Source organism: Staurois parvus, unplaced genomic scaffold, assembly GCF_062004578.1.
Source record: "Staurois parvus isolate SC_StPar_1 unplaced genomic scaffold, SC_StPar_1.0 ptg000243l, whole genome shotgun sequence".
NCBI classification, from domain to species: Eukaryota; Metazoa; Chordata; class Amphibia; order Anura; family Ranidae; genus Staurois; species Staurois parvus.
Window position 1 is genome coordinate 2010079 of NW_028318039.1, and position 21813 is coordinate 2031891.

The following is a 21813-nucleotide window of genomic DNA, read 5'->3' on the forward strand; positions in this document are numbered from 1 at the left end:
ATGTAAATAAAATGATAATATAATCCCAATGCCTATAGGAAAAATCAATCCATATACAAATATATGTCACGTAAATAATCCTGTCCGTAAGTAAAATATGTGAATAAATAACTATAGCCAAGGCTCAAGGTGACTCAATTATTCCCAGTTGTATATACTTCAACAAGATTTGGTGAGGGGCAGGAAACAGATAAAATGTGCACTCACCAGATGCGGAGGTCCCCTTTAGGACGTGGGTGCAGCCTCTTCCAGGTACTGGGATGGTCACCAGGGGGAGCTTTGGGGGATTTAAGTGCTCAATATAGAGCTTTGCATACCTTTAGTATTTTTTAGCGGTTTAGGTTTTGAAGATATTTAGGGGAAATTTCAACCCATGCCTTCTATAGAGCTTTGGTTTATTTTTTTGCTCCTTTTTTCACTTGGCAGATTGGTTTATAGCATGTTGGCATGTGACTTTTCTAGCTCCTCCTCGAGTTGCGACTGGGCCCGTAAGGCATATTTTTCTTCATCTCAAGGTGAAGCTTTTCCCACAAGAGCTTGATAACGTTGAGATCTGACGTAATTTTCTATATAACAGTTTCTCGATCCCATCCTCCTTGATCCAAACGCCCCAAATGTAGGCTGACCAGTCCAATATGCTTACAGGATTGGTTCACCTTCAGGAAAAAGGTTTGGCTGTGAATATTAAACTATGGCTACATACTAAAACCATTTAGGCTAGGTTCACATTTGTGCGCCACAGAAAGTAATGCAAAATCATGCATTCCTTTTGCAGATGCACAATGGTGTCATTCTTAATGGCGCTCCAACACACCTTGCTAATGGTTGCGCAAAAAAGGCGAGGTAAAGTACCATGAATTTTGGTGTGGCTTCATTTAATAAACAAAAAAAAAAATCATGTACTACATTTTGTTATTGTATATTATCTTCTGTATGGGGCAGCCTATTAAAATGAATTGGCTGCCCTAACATGACCTGCACAATATACCAAAAATGTGCGTGCACTGTTGCACCTGCATATTTGTGGGCTCGTTGGAACTTTTTTTTTTTTTTCTTAACACTGCAGGTCAAATATTTAGCAATTTTGAAAGTATGATAAGTGGAGACTCCTATTACTGCACCCTATGTAAAACATTTCCAGGCTTCTTAATACAGGAGTCTGTTGGTGCACTCCAAACTAAACACCGCATCAACAATGAAAGGTGAATGACCCCCTTCCAAAACATGGGTGTGAGTTTATATGCACTTTACAGTGCACTAAACCACACTGGAAAAGACATTTAAATAATCCTTCATAAGCACTGGGCATTCTGCAGTTCTTTATGAAGTCTCTGAGGGAGTTGTGCTTTGCATTCATTCTGTGTCTTGGGAAGGAAACTGGGTTACTGATTCCACTAAGTGGTTAGCAGACTGATTGTACTCACTTCCTATCTCTCTTTTACCACATTTTAGCAGAATAATTACTTAGCACATTGTTGCTTGACCTTACTTAATGATTTTCTTTCCTTTTAATAGATTATTTTCTTCCTGCCTTTGTATTCCTGTCAGATATGGTTTGGTAGAAAACCTTTCCCTACCACTGAATAAATTGCAGCTGTGAGTGTGAAATCTGTTCATATTGACCTCTGTTAAGGGTAATTTGATGGTAGATGATTGCATGATCAAGCTGATTTTCACCTGGATTGAGCTGATTCTGAAAGCTGACCATATACTGTGATTTATTTTTTTTTTTTCTCTCCAAATTATTCCTCCATCCACACAATGTGTATGGAGGAATCCCCCTGCCAAGACATTGTATTCTGACAGCGGCTCCGATGCTGTCAGGTTTCACTAATAAGTGGCCGTAGCCACCAGCTGCTATAAAATAAAAAAGAAATTCCATTATGCCCCTTCAACAGAAATCGATCAAAACATTGGCTTTTGTTGATCGGGGATGGCGGCTTTAGTCTGTAGATTGCCACATTCTCGTTTTAAACAGTTTGGCAATGTTGCATCTGTTTAGATGACTTCTTTTGTCTCCTAAGAGTGTCCCCTTAGACAGTGCTTTTGATAAAGGTGTCTGATCATGTTGCCCCTCCCTAATTCATAGCCATAAACATGCGTACATGGGTGATTTGAATGTACATGTTTATGTGAATACCTGTAGTTAAAACTAATCCAGGGATTGGTTTGTTGGTGTACTTCTCTCTAATTTATTTACTACTAGGTATCTCTTACCTACCTAAAACCTATGAATAAGAGTGCCCTTAATGGCCACTAAAACACTAATTGGACAGAAGTATGACATTTGGTCATGTCTTTTTGTTGCTAGGTGCCTTCCTTGACTTCAAAGTAATACCAAATCAGGAGCATGCACAGGGGATATATTTCTGACTAATAAGTAGATGTTTGTGGTTTTTGCTCTTTGGCAGAATGTTTACTTTAAATGGCTGACAGGTTTGCTTTGAGGTTTATAACTGGTAGGCGTTAGGAGGGCATGATTTTCCTATGACCACATAAAATATAATATAAATGTTTTCTGTTGTGTACATGGCTATATTTAGGGGGAATTGTCAATCTAATGAAGTAAAGCAGCTGTCCTACCTTTTGACTTTCCTGGGACACACTGGAAGAAGAGAAATTGTCTAGGGCCACATTTGCTTGGGCATGGCAGCCCATTCATTTTAATGAGCTGTTGTGCCTGCGTTTGATGCAGGAAAAAGATTCCTACACCATTTGTGAACCGCATTGGATAGGAAATAGCATGGTACTTTTCCACCATGCAATTTCCTGTTGGTTCCCACACCTGAAACTGCTTTTTAGATGTGTGTGGGGTGGTATTAAAAATGACTGGCAGCCCTGCACCTCTGTGAAGAGCAGCATGTTTTTGCTGTGGGTGGTTACAGATGCAGGAATAGCTGCGATTCCTGCAACCACCCGCAGTAGTGTAAACTTAGCCTAAATTCACGGATCGTTTTAATATCTGTGATTTTTACATCTGTCTGTGAATATCAGTTACAGACCTGCAGATTGCTTGTCTGTAAAAGACCTTCATGGATGGATGGAAAAATCATGGATATTGCAAACTGTCCTTGAATTTAATGGCTGTTGGCAATTGTGTGGTGATGTAGAGGAGAGGTTTTAGGTGACTTTAGGGGGAGCAACTGAAATCTGGGGGGGGGGGTGTAGCTCACCTCAACACACCCAACACTGGTGCTCTCAGCATCTGGTGCAGCTGTGCATGGTGGCCAAGCAGCTATTAACTTCATCTTGTTCGGTGAAGCTTCGGCAAAAAAACCTGGAAGCTCACTGGTTGTCTCTTCTGACAATTTGCTCCTCTCTTCCTTCTCAAACTGCTATAGTTGTCTTAGGTTTGATGGCTTCTTTCTGCTGGATGTTTAAGGTTTTTTTTTCATAAATGTTCTTTTGAATTCCTATCAGGACTTGCAGCAGTCCACTGTAAAACATTTGAATGTTTGCATTTAAACCATTCTTATGTTCTCTTAGATCAGGGATGGCCAACTTTTAACTTTCCTGGGCCCTATTGGAAGAAGAGGAATTGACATAAAATACACTAACAATAAGGATAGCTGATGAGCAGCAAAAGTCAGACAGATCACAAGTTAATGATCACTGATTTTAGATAATGTATCTGAGTGCCAAAACTTCTTTAAAAAAAAAAAAAAAAAATTATTGTAAAAGAGGCCAACACTAAATAAGTGTGATATTTGACCCTATTTTTGATAAAATAATAAATCGTTATCTAGTTTTATGGATGTAGTAATTCTCAAATTCTCAAGGTTCTCATCAGATATTTTGGTTTTCACTGTGACCTTCATTGTGTCCATCCTTGAAAATAGTTATTCACAAATAAAGGTTCTGCCAAAAACTGATGACATAAGGCGTGATATGAGTGGGATATTTTTCTTTGGGAAGATAAAATTCCCACTAAATATAAAACTTTTTTCCTTATGTAAAACACACTGACTAACACTATCTCTAACTGACAATAACCTGACGCTAACACTGGTACCAGTCTCAGTGCCAGCACTAACACTGGAATACATATATGCACCCAGGTTTTTATCTTCAGTGAAAGACATTGTTTTTTTCCATAGAATGAAGAGCTGCAATTTTAGTGCTTCTGCTGTGGGATTTAGAGATTAATCTCTCCTCAATGCCTATAGCTACAAAAGTCTGTCATGGCTTGTTTTAAAGTGCACTTACCACTTGTTTAGAAAATGTTGAATCTATAATGTGCATAATATGTACATAGTACATAATATGCACTTTAACCACTTCCATCCCTTAGAAGGAATTTTTAGTGTTTTTTTTCCCCCCCTTATATATATCCACAACTTTCTTGCCTTTTTTGTGTTCTATTTTCAACTGAATACATTGTTTCACAAGGCGAAGGTTTACATACGGTATACTTTAAGTTTGTGTTTTCTATGTTTTAATTAGGAACTTTTTGTTTTGAATAAAAACCTCACCCTAGCCAAATATTATTTATATTTTAAGTGTTTTGCTTAGTGAGTTGTAAGAGTGAGTTAAAATTACTGTTCTTAGAAAAAGTGAGGAAAAACTCTCCAACATGGATGCACAGCAAAAACTTCCTAACAAAGACTCGGAAAGGTTTAGAACCTATCTAAAACAAAACATTTATCCTGCATTGTTCTATATATTAACATATTTGTGTAGATCTGTTTTGAATACAGCTTATCTTCTAAAGCTTACTTAGTGATAATAAATACAAAACTGGTTTGTTAAAAAAAACAAAATCTTATTTGCGCAGTCTGTGCAATGGTTTTGCATAGAGCAGCCCCGATCCTCCTCTTAAGTCTCCCGCTGGCGCTCCAGGCCCCTCCCTCCTTTTGGGTGCCCCCATAGCAAGCAGCTTGCTTTGGAGGCCACCCAAACAGGCACCCTTCCGGGCCACTGCTCCATGTGTTCATTCCTGCCCCCCCTCTTCTCATTGGCTTACTGGCTGTAATTTGACAGCAGTGGGAGCCAGTAGTTCACGCTGTTGTTTTAGGCAATGAGGAGAGGAAGTGCCAGGATATCTGAGACTCCAGTGCACATCGCTGGATCAAGAGAATGCTTAGGTGAGTATTGGGGGGGGGGGGGGGGGGATGCTGCACAGAGTTTTTTTTACCTTCATGCATAGAATGCACGAAGGTAAAAAACCTTCTCTCTTTACAACCACTTTAAATAGGTAAATGACTCCTTTGAATCCATGGGAAGTATCACCTTCCATATACCACTGACTGAGAAACACTCTTCTGCTATCTAGTTTCTCAGTGTTTGGTATGTGTGCTGCTGTGGCTAGTCTTGAGATAAGCAGAGAGTTCATTGCTGTCAAGGGACTATCCTTGTATTTTGAACAGTGACCTATTTTACCTCCACTTGTTATTTATACAATTTTTCTGTGGAAATGGGAGAAACATTGAAAAAGTCAAACTAGGCCTCATGCACACTGGGCATCAAAAATGCTGCTTTTAAGGGCATTTGACTTCCTTTTTTGTTTCCCCCTCGAAATGCCCCTCCGTGTCAACCTGTCTATGCGTTCACACAGATATTTACAGGTGTTTGGAGGCAGAAAAAAAAACATCACTTGCTTTTTATGGAAAGAAGTGTCTCTGCAGAAAAAACACCCAGCAAGCCTAAACACATCTAAAGGTGCCTAAATGCTAGGTTTGTTTACTTAAGCGTTCATTTCAATGGCCAAAATAATTATTCAGGCCAATGGACTGAATGAACTCCCAATGAATGAATGAACGCAAAGTGTGACTTTAGATGCATTTTTCACACTGCTTTTCTCCTGCCAGGAGAGAACGTGTTCAGAAGAGCTGGACAAATGCCCTGTGTGCATGAGGCATTAAACCAATGTGAGTAAGAAGAGGCTGAGGGGTAGTCCCCAAATAACCCGGTACATGAAAGTCATTAAGGCTTTGTTTACAACATTCTTTACCTGTAGGATAATGTAGGATACCTTCATAGATATGCTTGCAAACATGCTGGAAAATTCTTTATAACTGATCACTTTCTCTACACCATAGAAAAGTGAAATCCTCTACAGAGAGCATAAGCCATAGTAGGTCTAGAAGTGTGTTGGTCTGCATGAGCACAAGCTGGTATCTTATGTATGTGGTGTATGATGTGGAATCCTCATGTGGCAGATAAAAGCAACTGCTGTTCTATTCCTACGTTGTAACTATATTCAGCTAAATATCAGCTAATGATTTTAAGTAGCAAGATTAAATCTTTAGCTGGCTGGTTTTCCTAAAATATAATCTTAAACATAGTTTCTTTTTGTTTTGGGTACTTAACAGGTAATTAATATTTAACAAGCCAGCTGTGTGTTACAAGAAAAATGCTTTTCTTAAAATTGGTACGAGGTATGTAATTATTGCACAAGCAGTTGAGTAATTTAAAGTGATACCTACTACAGTGATTTTCAGCTTCCATGGGCGTTGCACAGGTAGGGCAAATGTATGCCTGCATTGGCCCAAGCTGGATAAATGTATCTATGCAAAAATGTCAACACCTAAACTTTAGCACTAATGTAAATATGTTCCATGGAGAAATTAAGCTAATCTAGGTACCACCACATGTCTAAATACAGGCTTTCCAAAGAGGGGTGTGTGTGCGTGAAGATTTATGGAACTTCCAGGGTGCAGTGCAACAGTAAATCCAAAAGTTACATATACCTGGCTGCAGCCCTGCTACACTGCATCTTTGGAGTTTCCTGAATCTTTATGAACATACCACCTTTTTAGAAAGTCTGTATTTGGGTATCAGCTCCCATCCCACAAGATGTGTTTGTCTAGGTGAGTTCAGGCTCCAGCCTTCTGAAAACAGATAAAAAACAAGTTTCTGAGAAGCACAAAGAAGTAGATTTTAGGATACGGCTGCGTGTGTATAGGTACAGTACATGGCAGTGGCTTTTTACAGAACTTGAGCGTTGTGTGATTTTTTTTTTTTTTTTTTTTTTAATATAAATACAAAGATGCTGATTAGAGTTGATAGTGGAATCTATTGAACCTAAAGTGGAAGTAAACGTAATTTTTTGAATATTTTCTGACAAATACATGGTATTTATATGTGACCCCGTTGGTTTCTTCTGCCATACAGTGCATCCAGAAAGTATTCACAGCGCTTAACTTTTGCCGCATTTTATCTTACAGCCTTATTCCAAAATGGATTCAATTTTTTCCTCAACTTTTTATAAACAATATCCCATAATGACAATGTGAATACTTTCTGGATGCACTGTAAATGCATACTCCTTGGATGTATGTCAGCATTTTCTTAGGCCTGAAATAAAACAAAATTTAAAACAAGTAAATATAATATACTTTCCTACCTGTTTACTAATGCTAGCAAAACAAGGATTAAAAATGGTCAATGTTGATTTGATAGTTTAAGGCTACGTTCACACTAGCGCTGTGTGCAGGCGACAGAGAGGTGTTTGGGAAGCTTCCCAAACGCCTCTGACAATTCTGCACATTGCAGCACATGGTGCTGTTCTAACGGGAGCGTTAGCGTCACGGCAAAACTGACGCCTCTGGTCCAGTCAGGAGGTGTTGAAGCCTCCTATTCTAGTCTATGGTGCTGCTCCGCAAATGCCGGGCCAGCGTTTGCGGGGTGGTAACGCCATTTAAACTTCATTATAGGCGTTTGCGGAGCGTTTTTAATGCTCAGCAAATGCCTAGCAATCCCAGCTAAACCGTGCATGTGGCATTTGCCGAGCATTAACTCTCCGCAAACGCCGGACCAACGCTTGCCAAACGCTATAGGGGCGTTTGGCAAGCGTTGGTAAAACAGTCAAGTGTGAACCAGCCTAATTCCTGTTTAATTGTCTGCAGCAAAGAAAACCTAGAGAAAGAAAACAATGATCATACCAAGTGGGGCTACAACATTATAACTAATGTTTGTTGGAACAATGCTGGATGCAATTTACAGAACACACTAATTTTGGTAGCATAATTATTAATGTGGAACATTATTTTTTATTACGTGTGAATTTTGCTTTAACCACTTGCTCTCCAGAGGATTTACCCCCCTTCCTGACCATTCCATTTTTTGCATTACGGCGCTGCGTTACTTTAACTGACAATTGTGCGGTCATGCAACGCTGCACCCACAAATAGCTTTTTTTCAGTGGTATTTGATTGCCTGTGCATTTTTTATATTTTGCGCTATAAAAAAAAAAAAAGACTGACACTTTTTGAGAGAGACAATAGTTTTTTGACTTTTTATTTTTGTCCAGTAAAAAAATTAAAAGCAAATTTCATTATAGATTTAGTCCAAAATGTATTCTGCTATATGTCTTTGCTAAAAAAATATCCTAATATGTGTAAATTAATTGGTTTACGTGAAAGTTAGTGTTTACAAATTGGCGGTGTATATATACTGGGTTTTTTTTTTAACTAGTAATAGCAACGATTAGCGACTTATAGCGGGACTGCGACAGGCATTCTAACACTGGGGGGAACTGACTTGGTGTCACTGACTAATAAAAAAAAAGCACTGATCACTGTACTAATAGCACTGGGCAGGAAGGGGTTAACATGTGGGGCAATCAAAGGGTTAACTGTGTTTTACTGTAAGCTGTGTGTTTTCAACTGTAAGCACACTGTTTGTATGGGTCTGATTAGCAGTGCGGGTACGGCGCGCACACGGCTCACGCGCCCCTGCCTGGAAATGCAAAATTACGTGTATACGTGATTTTGCGCATCCCTGCCGCCTTGTAGCAGTATATCTGCTATGGGAAAGCGGGAATTCAGTGTGACTTAATTTCAGACATTCCAAGCACTATTGGTTTATTGCTGCAATGTAATATGTCATGTTTGGTGATACGCAGACCAACAGTTCTAAATATTTATAGAGATGGCACAGATACATTGTTTCTGTTCACATAATTTATAACAGGCCTGACTGTCCCACTTTGTACTTTACACCATTATTACTTACGGTTCAGGTTCGTCAAAGAATCCACGGTTCAGATGGTAAGAATCTGCAATGGACCTGCAGAATATTTTTTGTTTTGCCTAAACAAAAGCCTGTACCTTATGTGAGAAAACACTCTAATACTAGCCTTATTAGCCTATTTATAAAAGCTAGGGGAAAGTAAAATGGGTTGAAAAGTCGAGCAATATGTTACTACTCAGGTTTTTTTATTCTTTGGGGAAAAGAAGGAAGGAAGCTGACTGGTCACTATTCTTATGTTGCAGTTTTTTTCTCCAGTTTATAAGCTGGCACTGTGCAGCCTTTGTGTTAAACTACTTAATGTTCAAGTAGAACAGGTGCAGTTACTAGACTAGCCAGAAACAATGTACAGGAACAGAAAATTGTATTGTTTTCGCTTATCACTTTAGTACTGAGTATTATATACCAATGTGTTATTCGAGAATTAAGCTTCAAGCAAAATTTGTATTCAGTAACTTTTTATTTACAAGGAATGAATGGAAAAATGATCCTCCAAAGCTTCCCTTGTTCCCAATGATGCCAAATTGTATCGTGTATTCAACATTTGACGTTTATCTTGTTGTGAAGGTTAATAAAGCTGTTGACATCGCAGTGGTGAACATACAAATAAGACTTTAGTCGTGCATTTGGATGTGTACAATTGACAGTAAAAGGTGGTGACTGAATTCCATTTTACATAGCTGGCCAGGAAGTTAATGCCCCACCCATCAGTTGTTTAATGTATACCTATTAGTAGGAAAATATGTAGGCTTACATTCGTTTTGTTTTGAAACTGACAGTTGTACATATATATCTGGCTTCAATACTTTAATGTAATTGGACAGTTAGCATTATCAGGAAGGTTTCAGAAATGGGTGCCTGTATCCTTCCCAAATGAGCAGAGTTCCTTAAAGGATAAGTTCACCTTTTTTAAACATGTTACATCCACATTCAGTGTAAGTGTTGCAGCAGCTCCCGCCACCGGATCCCTCATTGTGACAGGGAGCCTTTCCCTGCACCCATTTTCACAATTAAAGCAAAAAACAGCAGCGTCCTTCATTCTGTTCTGTGAATGGGAGAATTACAAGTGTCAACTGCCTTTGCGAATGTCGGCTTGTAGCTCTCAATGATCTACCAGGGCACGGAGTACTCTAGGTAGTTAATTGAGGCTTCCTGTCATTGTGTAGCCTGCCAGCCCGCAGGAGCTTTGCATTGTACCCGCGATCTGATAGTGGGTCCAATGTTTTGCCGACTCCTAAAAAAAAAAAAAAAAAACCCAAAAAAACTTTTTTTTTTACCTGCAATAAGATGCACATTTATAATTTGATTTTTTTTTTAATAAAGGCAAACTTATCCCTTTAAAGTATAGCACAGCCCTTGCAGAGCTATAGCTGTGGGCAAACAGTTTTACAGCCGAAACAGCCTTATCAGCATGGTGCAGGTAGTTCTGATGAGCATGTAGATTGTGGAAATACACTAGAGCTGTGTTTCTAAACCTTTTTTCGCTGAACTCTTTACATTCCTACAAAATCTTGCGGCACCTCATCAAAAATGTAAAAAACTGAAACTTAAAAAAAAAAAAAAAAAAAAAATTCAGTTTGAGACCGTATAGAGATGGATTAGAATACCTATTAGGTTTTTATTGTTTGTGCTCCTGTTAGGGAGATTCACCCACTCTATTCGTTCTGTTTACTATTATCAATGAAAGCAAAAGGAAATCCCAAATTTTGGGTTGTCCCCAGAAAAGTAATAGGAAATCTTTCAATGGGGATGCTAGTTTTGATGAACTGGGGGTCCCCAAGGGATTCCCTTAATTTGCAGAGCTTTCCTTTCACTTCCTGTTTTAGCTATGGGACAGGAAATGAGGATAAAACTCCCCAGTGGGACACTGATGGCGGAAAAAAATCTGACACGGGTTATAGCCTTCCCAAATGAAAAAAAAAATTTGTCTATAGTTCTACTTTAATTGTTTTACGCGTTGCATCCACATCCACGCATATAGGGCACCCAATAGTAGAGGTGGTTTATTCTTACATGGCAAATACACCTTTGCACACATTGGTACTGACTAGTATTCCAGCATTTCTCTTCACTCAGCTAACGTGTCTTAAGTGCTAAGGGAGAAGGGCAAAAAAGCATGTTGTGCAGAAGTCCTCCTTATCTCCCGATGACCTCATCAGTTGTAAGGACACTTGATGCCCAAGGTTGTAATGCTGCACAATAAAAACCTGTGACTTTTTGTAACAAAAGGGCAAGCTTGATCCACCTGCTGGCTTGTTGACAGTTTATTAACAGTTTGATGGAATTTTTAGGCTTTTTTCTCAAGGCACTCTGGTTGAAAAAGGCAACACTAGAGTACAGGTATAAATAGGGTGACTTTTGAGACCCAGAAGGTTGAAGTCGTGTTGTATAAGAGACACAATCATCACATAAAGTAAAAAAAATCTAATACCTCAACTCATCAAATATTTTCACTCCTGCAGAGCTAGACACGTCACTAGAATCTTCAGCATCCTAGTAGTATTGAATGCCCATAGTTTGATACCATGGATTCTCTGCAATTTAGCAATGATTGAATGCAACAGATGTGCTAATGGAAAGTATTATAAATGTCTTCTCCCACCAATCATTGGCGGATACAGCATTATTATGTGTTGGTTTAGGTGCCACCTTTTTGGAGGCTAGGTCTTTCTGTCTTTAAGACCGAGAACTGAGTGTTCAGACACCGCTGATCACCCAGCTCCCTGTCCTCAGCCTGAAGGGAGCCAGGAAATGTTTACTGACATAAAGCGATACTAATAAGACCTTATTCTTCAAGACCTATCCACGTAACCTAAAACTGACTGCTCATGGGTTAAGCTGTAGGTAGACTATACTATGACATACCTGTCCATTTGATAGAATAGGAAGCAAAACTGCTCCTGAAGATTTTCTCGGCTGTAATGACAGAAAAATGGCTACTAAAGGTGCAAATCTTCAGGACTGTTGTACTTTTTTTCTTCCTTTTATTGCCTAAGGTATCACTGCACTGAAACAAACCTGCAGGGCTGGAATGTCTGACTCATTAGACTTTGTTGAATATATTAACTGACAAGGTAGTTAATCCAGTATCATGGCAGCCACAGAGACTGCATCTTTGAAAACCAAGTCAACAATGGCAGCTCCATGTTTGTCATCACAGCTCCCCTTTTAAAGGGAAGTATATAGTCTTTCTCTCTGTTTTGAGATAAACCCACAAAGAGATCAGCTTGGTGTTAAATATCAGTTAGAGTTGATGCATTAAGCCCTGGTTCACACCATGCAACTTGTCATGCAGTTTGACAGTTCCACATCACATGACAAGTTGCACCCTATTTGTGCCTATTGAACTGTTCAAAGCAGTCTGACTCTGAGTTTGCGGTGCCGCACCTATTTGGAACAAAGGCTTCTGTACTGTTTTTATAATTTCAGGTGCAAATTGCATAGACATTTATGCATGAAGTTGCACATGAAATCGCATTGACCTGCGGCTTTGAAATCGTCACAATCCCTCTCCACACCTGACCCTGTGCCAAGCCATCCCTCATCCCTGTACTGTACATGCACAGTTTGAGCGCAGGCAGCAAGTTCTCCTTCTTGGCTCTCCTCCACATAGCACAGAGCTGAAATTCGATTCTTTCACTCGGCTACGATCTGCACATGCTGTCCTAAACACGAATAGCCCCCGGTACACGGGCATAAAAACTGCTGACCTCCCATCCTCTGCCCCATGACATTTTTTACTGCACTCCCATATCAGACAAGGTAAATCCGGCTCTTCTTCCCTGGATCCTTCATTCACCTCAATCAACATGCTAATATTTTTTCATAAAATCTTTTTTTTTTTTCAGTACTTTTAGACTTGGTGATGTCATCTATGCTTCGGTTTGCACTTCAGGCATATCATGGCTGGTGGGAGGGAGCAGTAGGGTGCTGTACATGGCTTCCTGAAATCATACCGAACCAAATCTCAGTACTCCTTGGGGTCCCACTAAGGTTGCCAACTTTGTTCTGGTAAAATAGGAGATAGGGGTGGGACAGGGGGAAGGAAGGAGGAGGGGCAGTGAGATACAGCAAGGCATTGTGAGATGGACAGAGTGAGGGGGGCAGGCTCACTGACTAGACAGGATGGGAGCAGAAATCTGATCATGACTTAGGGTTTGAGGTAACCGGTAAATTTCATACTGCCTCCTGTGCCCTTTACTATTTCTTTACTATTTTAAAATGATGCCCCAGAATGTTTGTTTAAAGAACACACTAAACCGTGGCACTGGGTAAGCTCCCGCTGGCTGCCTCATCACCTAACCCGGTAGGTTTGTTCTTCATTGTTCCGAACACCAACTCCACCAGAGTGCCTAGTTTAGAGCAGGTTGTTGTCTCTGCTACAGCATCAGCCTTCCACTGAGCCCTGGGGTTGTCTGTGTCCCACAACATTCTGTGCAGGCTTCTCCCTGCCTCGGAACCACTCAGCTTCCAGTCGGCACCGATATTTTCCACACCAGCCCCCAGAGTCCAATAAGTTTACCACCCCCCATGTTTGCAGACCCCCATATCCTCTGGGCCATTGCCATCAACAGGGAGTGAACATGTTTTACTAGGGGTAAGTGGAATCCAGGAATATGGGGTCCCTCATCCCCATCAACATTGGGGTAAGGTGTTTTGCCTAGCTGGGAGGAAGGGGGGGGGGGGTTGGGTGGAACCCCATGTGTTTTTTGTTTTTTTTTTTCTTTCTTTTTTGTGTAGGGTGATTTTAGAGGAGTGGGACCTAGACTGGGTTTTTATGATTTTTTTTTTTCCCATGTGTTCTTCCTTAAAATCCATACCAAATCCTAATTGAGCATAAGGGTCTGCTATGGATTGTTAGGGGGGGAACAGCACACTATTTTTGCTAAATTCCTACCAGACCCTTAACCAGGATAAAGCTTGCCATATGTTATACAATTTTCTTATTCAATTTCCTTTAGCTTTAGCTATATGGATAGATATATAGTGCAAGGGCTTGCTCGATTCAATACAAATTGAAGGTTTTTAGGCTTGACCTCATATGATTTGGTAAATCTAAAGAAAAATTGTATAATGTATGGCCAGCTTAAGGGTCTGATATCAATGTTGAGGTAAATCCAAGCCCCTTTGTTAACAAATTGTCTGAGAAATGTCATTTAGCGGTAATTTGAATGCCGTTTTTATTTCCTTTGTTAAAGAAGTTTACCTTTAATTTAAAGAAATAAATGCACATTTTTGCAGGTGAAAAAATGTGTGCATTTATTTTTTACTTGGAGCCTAGAAAGCACACTTGCGAACAGCAGATCACGATTGGACATATTCATTATTTGGTTTTGCCAGTAAGGTAACGATTATGCTAATTACATATGAACGTTGCTTTGACCATTCTGATTCCATGATTTTAATATCACTCCTGCACATAGAAATATTGTGAAAAAAGAAAGGCTAGGCAGAACACCATGAGCATAGCTGCTTGGGGTGTGGATTACACCCATACAACATATCTGTCATATCTTTTCCCTAATAAGGATTTCTACAAGCTGTGAAGGTTGCATAAGACTCTATACATGTACATGTGTTTATCTTGATCTGTTGCTAAGAGACTGTATATTGTTGCAACAGTAATAAATTCCAAGATTCTTTGTCAGTATGATTTTGATTGTAATTTTACTGTGGCTGTCAATGCAAAATGGATTACTAGCCCTGTGTAATATATATGAGCGCCCTTGACTTTCATAGTTTTAAAAGAATTCTTATGTTCTTGGTTTCATAGATATGCATGCAAAAGGAAACCCCAGCTGTCTAAAATGATCCTATAGAATAGAGATATTGTTAATAAAATGGTGTTAATGGAATTCCTTCTTTTATACTTGTGTGAGGGAGTGTACATATAGTAGTGCGTGTGTGTATATGTATTATATACAGGGGTTAGACAAAGTGGATACCCTTCATGATTTGTAGATATGAAAGGGACAACATGTTTAATTTTCTACTGCACTGAAGATTCGCAAGAGCACAGTGGCCTCCATAATTCTCAGATGCAAGATGTTTGGCACAACCAGGACTCTTCCCAAGAGCTGGTCATCTGGCAAAACTGAGCAGTCGGGTGAGAAGGGCCTTAAAAAGAGAGGTGACCAAGACCCTGATGATCACTCTTATTTGAACTTCGGAAATCCTGTGTGGAGATCGATCAAAGTTCCAGAATGACAACCATCACTGCATCCCTCCAATCCCTCCAGTTTGCAAAAAAAACCACCTGAAGGACTCTGACTGTGAGCAACAAGGTTCTCTGGTCTGATGAAACAATGTTTAAAACTGAGGTCAAACCGTTTAATCTTTATGTCTGGAGGAAATCGGGCACCGCTCATCACCTGCCCAGTACCATCCTAACAGTGAGGCATGGTGGTGGCAACAATACACTGTGGGGGTGTTTTTCTGCAGCAGGAGCTGGGAGACTGCTCCATTCAGCTTTCCCTTAACTCTGATCAAAGTACAGAGAAATCCCCAATGAACATCTGTACCACGGCGCTCAGTAGCTCAGACTAAGCTGAAGTTTCACCTTTCAACATGACAATAATCCTAAACAGACAGCCAAGACAAAACAGGATTGGCTTAGGGACAATGCTGAATGTCCTAGAGTGACCCAGCCAGAGCCCTGACTTAAATCCTATTGAACATCTCTATAAAGACCTGAAAATGGCTGTCCAGTGACATTGCTAATCCAATCTGACTGAGCTTGAGAGGATTTGCAAAGAAGAATGGCAGAATTTCCAGGTGTGCAAAGCTTGTTGTGTCATACCCCAAAAGACTCGAGGCTGTAATTGCTGCCAAAGGTGCTTCAACAAAGTACCTAGTAAAAGGTCTGAACAATTAAAGTGGTTGTAAAGGCTGAAGGTTTTTTTTACCTTCATGCATTCTATGCATGAAGTTAAAAAAACCTTTGTGCAGCAGCTCCCCCAGCCCCCTCAATACTTACCTGAGCCTCATTGCAATCCAGCGATGTGAATGACAGCCTCGGCTGTCCCGGGTCTCTGCCTACTCATTGGCTGAGACAACACGTGGGAGCCATTGGTGGGTGCCCCAATAGCAAGTTACTTGCTGTGGGGGCACCCGACAGGAGCCAGGAGAGCCTGCGGGGGACCCAAGAAGAGGAGGATCCATTCTGCTCTGTGTAAAAACCACTGCACACAGTAGGTAAGTATAGGTATGTTTTGTTATTTTACAAAAAAATTAACCTTTTTAGAATCGCTTTTAAGTACATGTATTTAATTTTTTAATCACATTTCTAAAATTTTGTTTTTTACTTTGTCATTATGGGGTACTAAGTGTAGATTAATAAGAAAAAAAGCTTTTAAACTGTAGTATCAGACTGCAACATAACAAAGTAGAAAAAAAAAAAAGTAAAGTGGTCTGAACATTATGAATACAGTGTGTGTATGTAATATACTGTGTGTGTGTGTGTATAATGTACACTACATATGCATACACTAGATTGCAAAAACTATTGGGACGCCTGCCTTTACACGCACATGAACTTTAATGGCATCCCAGTCTTAGTCCAGAGGGTTCAATATTGAGTTGGCCCACCCTTTGCAGTTTTAATCTCTTCAATACCTCTGGGAAGACTGTCCACAGGGTTTAGGAGTGTTTCTATGGGACTTTGTCCATTTTTCCAGAAGCGTATTTGTGAGGTCAGACGAGAAGGCCTGGCTCGCAGTCTCCGCTCTGATTCACCCAAAAGGTGTTCTATCAGTTTTGAGGTCAGGACTCTGTGCAGGCCAGTCAAGTTCTTCCACCCCAAACTCCCTAATCTGTGTCTTCATGGACATTTCTTTGTGCACTGGTGCGCAGTCATGTTGTAACAGGAAGGGGACATCCCCAAACTGTTCCCACAAAGTTGGGAGCATGAAATTGTACAAAATGTCTTGGTGTGCTGACGCCTTAGGCGTTCCCTTCACTGGAACTAAGGGGCCAAGCCCAACCCCTGAAAAACAACCCCACACCATAATCCCCCCCTCCACCAAACTTTACATTGGCAAAATGCAGTCAGGCAAGTACCATTCTCCTGGCAGCTGCCAAACCCAGACATGTCCATTGGATTGCCAGACAGTGAAGTGTGATTTGTCGCTCCAGAGAACGTCTCCACTGCTCTAGAATCCAGTGGTGGCGTGCTTTACACCACTGCATCCCATGTTTTGCATTGCAATTGGTGATGTAAGGCTTGGATGCAGCTGCTCAGCCATGGAAACCCATTCCATGAAGCGCTCTATGCACAGTTGTGCTAATCTGAAGGCCACATGCAGTTTGGAGGTCTTTAGCTACTGATTCTGCAGACAGTTGCGACTTCTGTGCACTACAGCATAAGCTGAACCTGCTCTATCATTTTATGTGTCCTACCAGTTCATGGCTGAGATGGTGCTGTTCCCAGTTGCTTCCACTTTGTTATAATACTGATAAGTAGACCGTGGAATATTTAGTAGCAAGGACATTTCACTGATGGACTTATTGCACAGGTGGCAACCTATCACAGTACCACACTTTGAATTCACTGGACATCTGAAAGCAACCCATTCTTTCACAAATATTTGTAGAAGCAGTCTGCATGCCCATGTACTTTATTTTATACACTTGTGGCCATGGAGGTACTTGGAACACCTGAATCCAATGATTTGGAGGGTGTCCCAGTACTTTTGGCAATATAGTGTGTGTGTGTGTGGTTTGCATACCCTGGCTGAATTTGTGAAATTTTGGCATAGATATTAAAAATATGACCATGCCACAAAATTGTCTATTTAAGTATAGTGAGCATATGAAGCCATTTATTATCGCGTAGTTGTTTTTGGGTCCTTTTTCAGTTATAATAGAAATCGCCCAAGTGGCGCTGTCAAACGTTTATATACCCTGTAATGTTTGACCTTGGTACAGACACACAAGGTAACACACAGGTTAGAATGGTAATTAAAGGTTGATTTCCCACATCTGTGGCTTTTTAAATTGAGATTAGTGTCTGTTTATAAATAGTCGATGAGTCTGTTAGCTCTCACGTGTATGCACTTGGCAGACTAGATAATAATCCATGGGAAACAGAAAACAACTGTCAAAAGACCTGCGTAACAAGATAAGGGAACTTTATAAATATAGAAAAAGATATTAAAAAAATTCAAAGCCTTGAACATACCAGTCAGTACTGTTCAAGCACTTATTAGAAAGTGGAAAATTTGTGATCTCTTGATACCAAACCAAGGTCAGGTAGACCAAGAAAGATTGCATCCACAACTGCCAGAAGTATTTGGGATACAAAGAATAACCCACAGGTAACCTCAGGAGAAATGCAGGCTGCTCTGGAAAAACAGTGTGGTTGCTTTTAACAAAAATGAGCTGCATGGTTGAGTTGCCAGAAAGAAGCCTTTACTGCACCAATGCCACAAAAAACCTGGTTACAATATGCCTGAGAACACCTTGACATGCCTCGTTGGGCTTTTTTGTGGCATTGGCGGAAAGGGATTAGAATTCTTGTCCGGTTTTATTGCTGTCTGTGGCCCCCTTAGGGAGATTTCCTCTCTTTGTCCTGTTTTATTATTGGAAGTGAAAGTAAAAGAAAATCCCAAGCTTCTATGGGCATTAGAGAGTAGGGGCCCCATGCTAATGCAGATGATAGAGTAATAGACCAGACAGTTTACTTGTGGAGTCTACTTTTAAAATCCTCATCCTGCTGTACTTTGGCAATCTCAATACAGAACTCCTCATTGCTTCTGAGCAATCCGTTTAGTCCAGGAGTCAACCAACTCTCTGCTTTTGCATGAGTCCTGGCCTGCTTATACCCTTTTCAAGGCAGCTCTATTTGTCCAGGTTCATTCCAATGCAACATTTTGTCATAGGATCAGTCAATGTAGTCCTTGGACAGATTGGTTTGTTTTGCAGTAAGGACCATGTTTCCTTGGCTTGAAGGCTTAGAAATTCAGCTCTAGACCCAGAAGTCCTTCATAACCATCTTTTTGAGAATACTTATGACAGATGCCAATCTGTGGGTATAGGAGGTGCCCTAGGCATCCTGTCAGTGCAGGGGGCTTGGTTATCAGAGTCTTGTTTCCCTAATCAACATCCTGGAGTCTCAGGTGGCATGGCTGTGTCTGGAATGTTGGATCATCCCTTCTAGTTTCAGTCAGACAACTCCATGTCATTGACTTGCATCAACCATCAAGGAGGAAGCAGAGGTCTCATGGTTGCAAGAATGGTAGATCTGAGCTCATATTGGGCAGAACTTCACTTTCAAGCCTTGTCATCCTTGTACATGTCACATGGTCTTGTTTTTCTAAGTTCCACCATATTCAGATCTCATTAATGGTAGTTTCAGATGCTGGATCTTTTAAGTGAGCTGCAGGCATTTTGTTTTCTGTATTTTCCTCTGTTATGTTGTCCACCCCTTAGTCAGAATGCTGTTAGACGTTCTCAAAGACTAGAAATTCCCGTTTCCCTTAATTTTCAAGAAAGAAATTTACGTTTTTTAAACCACCATAAAATCATTTTCTTTGAGTCTACTGAGTGACACAGGTTTCTTCCCCTCTGTGTTTATTTTCTTGCTCTTGGTAGTACTGTGCTAGAATACTGTGCTAGGTTTGATTGTTGTGGTGAGGATTATTCTGTATTGGCCAACTTTTTTGTAGCCACTGTCTATTTTTGTAGGTGGCAGTATACAACCCAACAGTCAAAGATTTCCTTTGTCCCTCAATGGGCCCCAAGAAGAAAAATTGAGTTTTTTGCCAGCAGCCTATCAATAGGGGCGAACTCCTGATTACTTCCAGCCCTGTCTACTAGTGGTGCACAGAAATGAAAATTTTGCTACCGAAACCGACTGTTTATAAAAAAAAAAAAATTTGTATATATATATATATATATATATATATATATATATATATATATATATTCTATATTATTATTTTATATTATATATTATTTTATATTATATATATATTTTTTTTAAATCTGCAATTGTATTATGTTTGACCCAGCGCAACCCGCATCTACGTATTCACAATGACAATTCCTGCTAATTGTCATCAGAGTGTTGGTTGATAAATAAGCAGTTGTTAAAGAAGCAAATAATTGTTGTCAAAGGACAAATCATAAAAGTAATAAGTGCTGTACCAGTAATGATTTAGAAATTATATATTACCCATTCCAAAGATGGAATTCTCATCCATAGGGCTTCAAAGTGGACTTAGATCTAATCGTAGTAGTCTCACAGAGGACTGTAGTCTTGTCTTGGCAGTCTTGTCTGCAGTGGAACGCACGCTGCTGTTTACCCCCGGAAGCATTAGCCTGAAATGCATTCCAGCAGGTACCTCCAGTCCACAGCTGGCTGTGTTACTGGTGGAGCCGTCCAACAGAGGTCTAGACAGACCTGTAGGATAGAATCTGTCAACAGCTACTAGTTCAGTTTTTGGCATCTGTGTACCGGTTCCTATTTTCATATTGGCAAAAAGCCAATATGGCTATTTTCAGCTGAAACGTTTTGGTGCATCCCTACTGTCTACACAGGAAGTCTCTTGAAAATGTTTGTCCATTTTGGGACCTAAATGTGACTTTGTGGTCAGACAGTAGTAAAAGAATGTAAATGGATGCATGTCTGTTTACATCCGTCTGCCCATAGACCTAACAAGGGACCATTACAAGATCCCAGAAAAAACTGATTGGATATGGATGTAATAAAAGTAATTTTGTTTTCTATTGTAACACAGATCCTCCGCTGATCAGAATGCTTGTTTGAAAGGGTTGTTGAGCTTTTTGTTTCCTACTGAACTAAATGTCATGTTTGGCATATGCCAAATGCTGAGTGGGCCTGCTTTTAGGGTAATAAGATACTTTTAGGATTTAATTTTAGTACTCTTAGATCTGAGAGTAGCACTGCCCAATCTGACTAATTTTTGCTAAATCTTTTGATCTTAATGCTGAGTTCCACCTGAAAAAAGTCAGCAGCTGCGAAAACTGTAGCTGCTAACTCTTAAAATACAGCCACTTACCTGTCCCTTGGTCCAGCGGTGTCCTCACCACCACTGGTTTCACTGTCCGTCTTCTCCCCCTGGTGCCGGCATCTTCAGTGTGGGCACCCAGCTGTTGCAGCTTGTGGCTTCACAGCCAGGTGCCCACTGCACATGCGCAAGAAGTGCTGCACTTTGTGAATGGCCCCGTAGTCTTCTGGGACCTGTCATGTGTCCCAGAAGACTGCGGGGAGGGAGGAGGGGGAAGACCACTTCCGCTTGCCTAGGTGATTGCAGTGGGAGTGGGTACCTGTCAGATTCGGGTACCCCCTCCCCCCCACTCCCCAAAGGTGCCAATCCTTAATGGGGAGCGAAGGACAAAGGCTTAAAGCGGAACTTCCCCTTTTGGGTGGGGCTTCGCTTTAAAGTGTTACTAAACCCATAACCGTAAAATCAGTCTGTGTATGCAGTAAAGCATGCATGTTATAGTTGCTGTAGAACCTAAGGGGTTAATCAGCACTGTCCATACAGAGGTTTAGGGGTCATGCAGCCTCATAGGACAGTCAGAGGAGAATGAAAACTTTTTTCTTACAAGATTAACCAGTGTTCAGCCGGACACTGATAGAAGTCACAAGGCTGCTATATATGCTGATGGGAAAAAAGGTGTTTAGCAGTTTTACTAAAATATGCATTTCTATGTTCTGTGGGAGACCAGATATAGTGAATGCAGGGTCTTGGGTTTAGTAACACTTTAAATTTATGGGTCTGATCAGACAAACCTTTTTGCAAAGGTTGTGAATTGTATTGTGAGCCAGGATTTCCTCTGTGACTGTTTCAGTGCAATAATTTCTGTGCTAGTTGCATT

The 21813-nt window shown here is 40.4% G+C and overlaps 1 protein-coding gene across 12 annotated transcripts in view; it reads left to right on the top strand.

The window, feature by feature from the left end:
• Window positions 1-21813, top strand: part of LMO7 (LIM domain 7) — a 230400-nt gene that overhangs the window by 83993 nt on the left and 124594 nt on the right. The gene's annotated exons all lie outside the window — the stretch shown is intronic.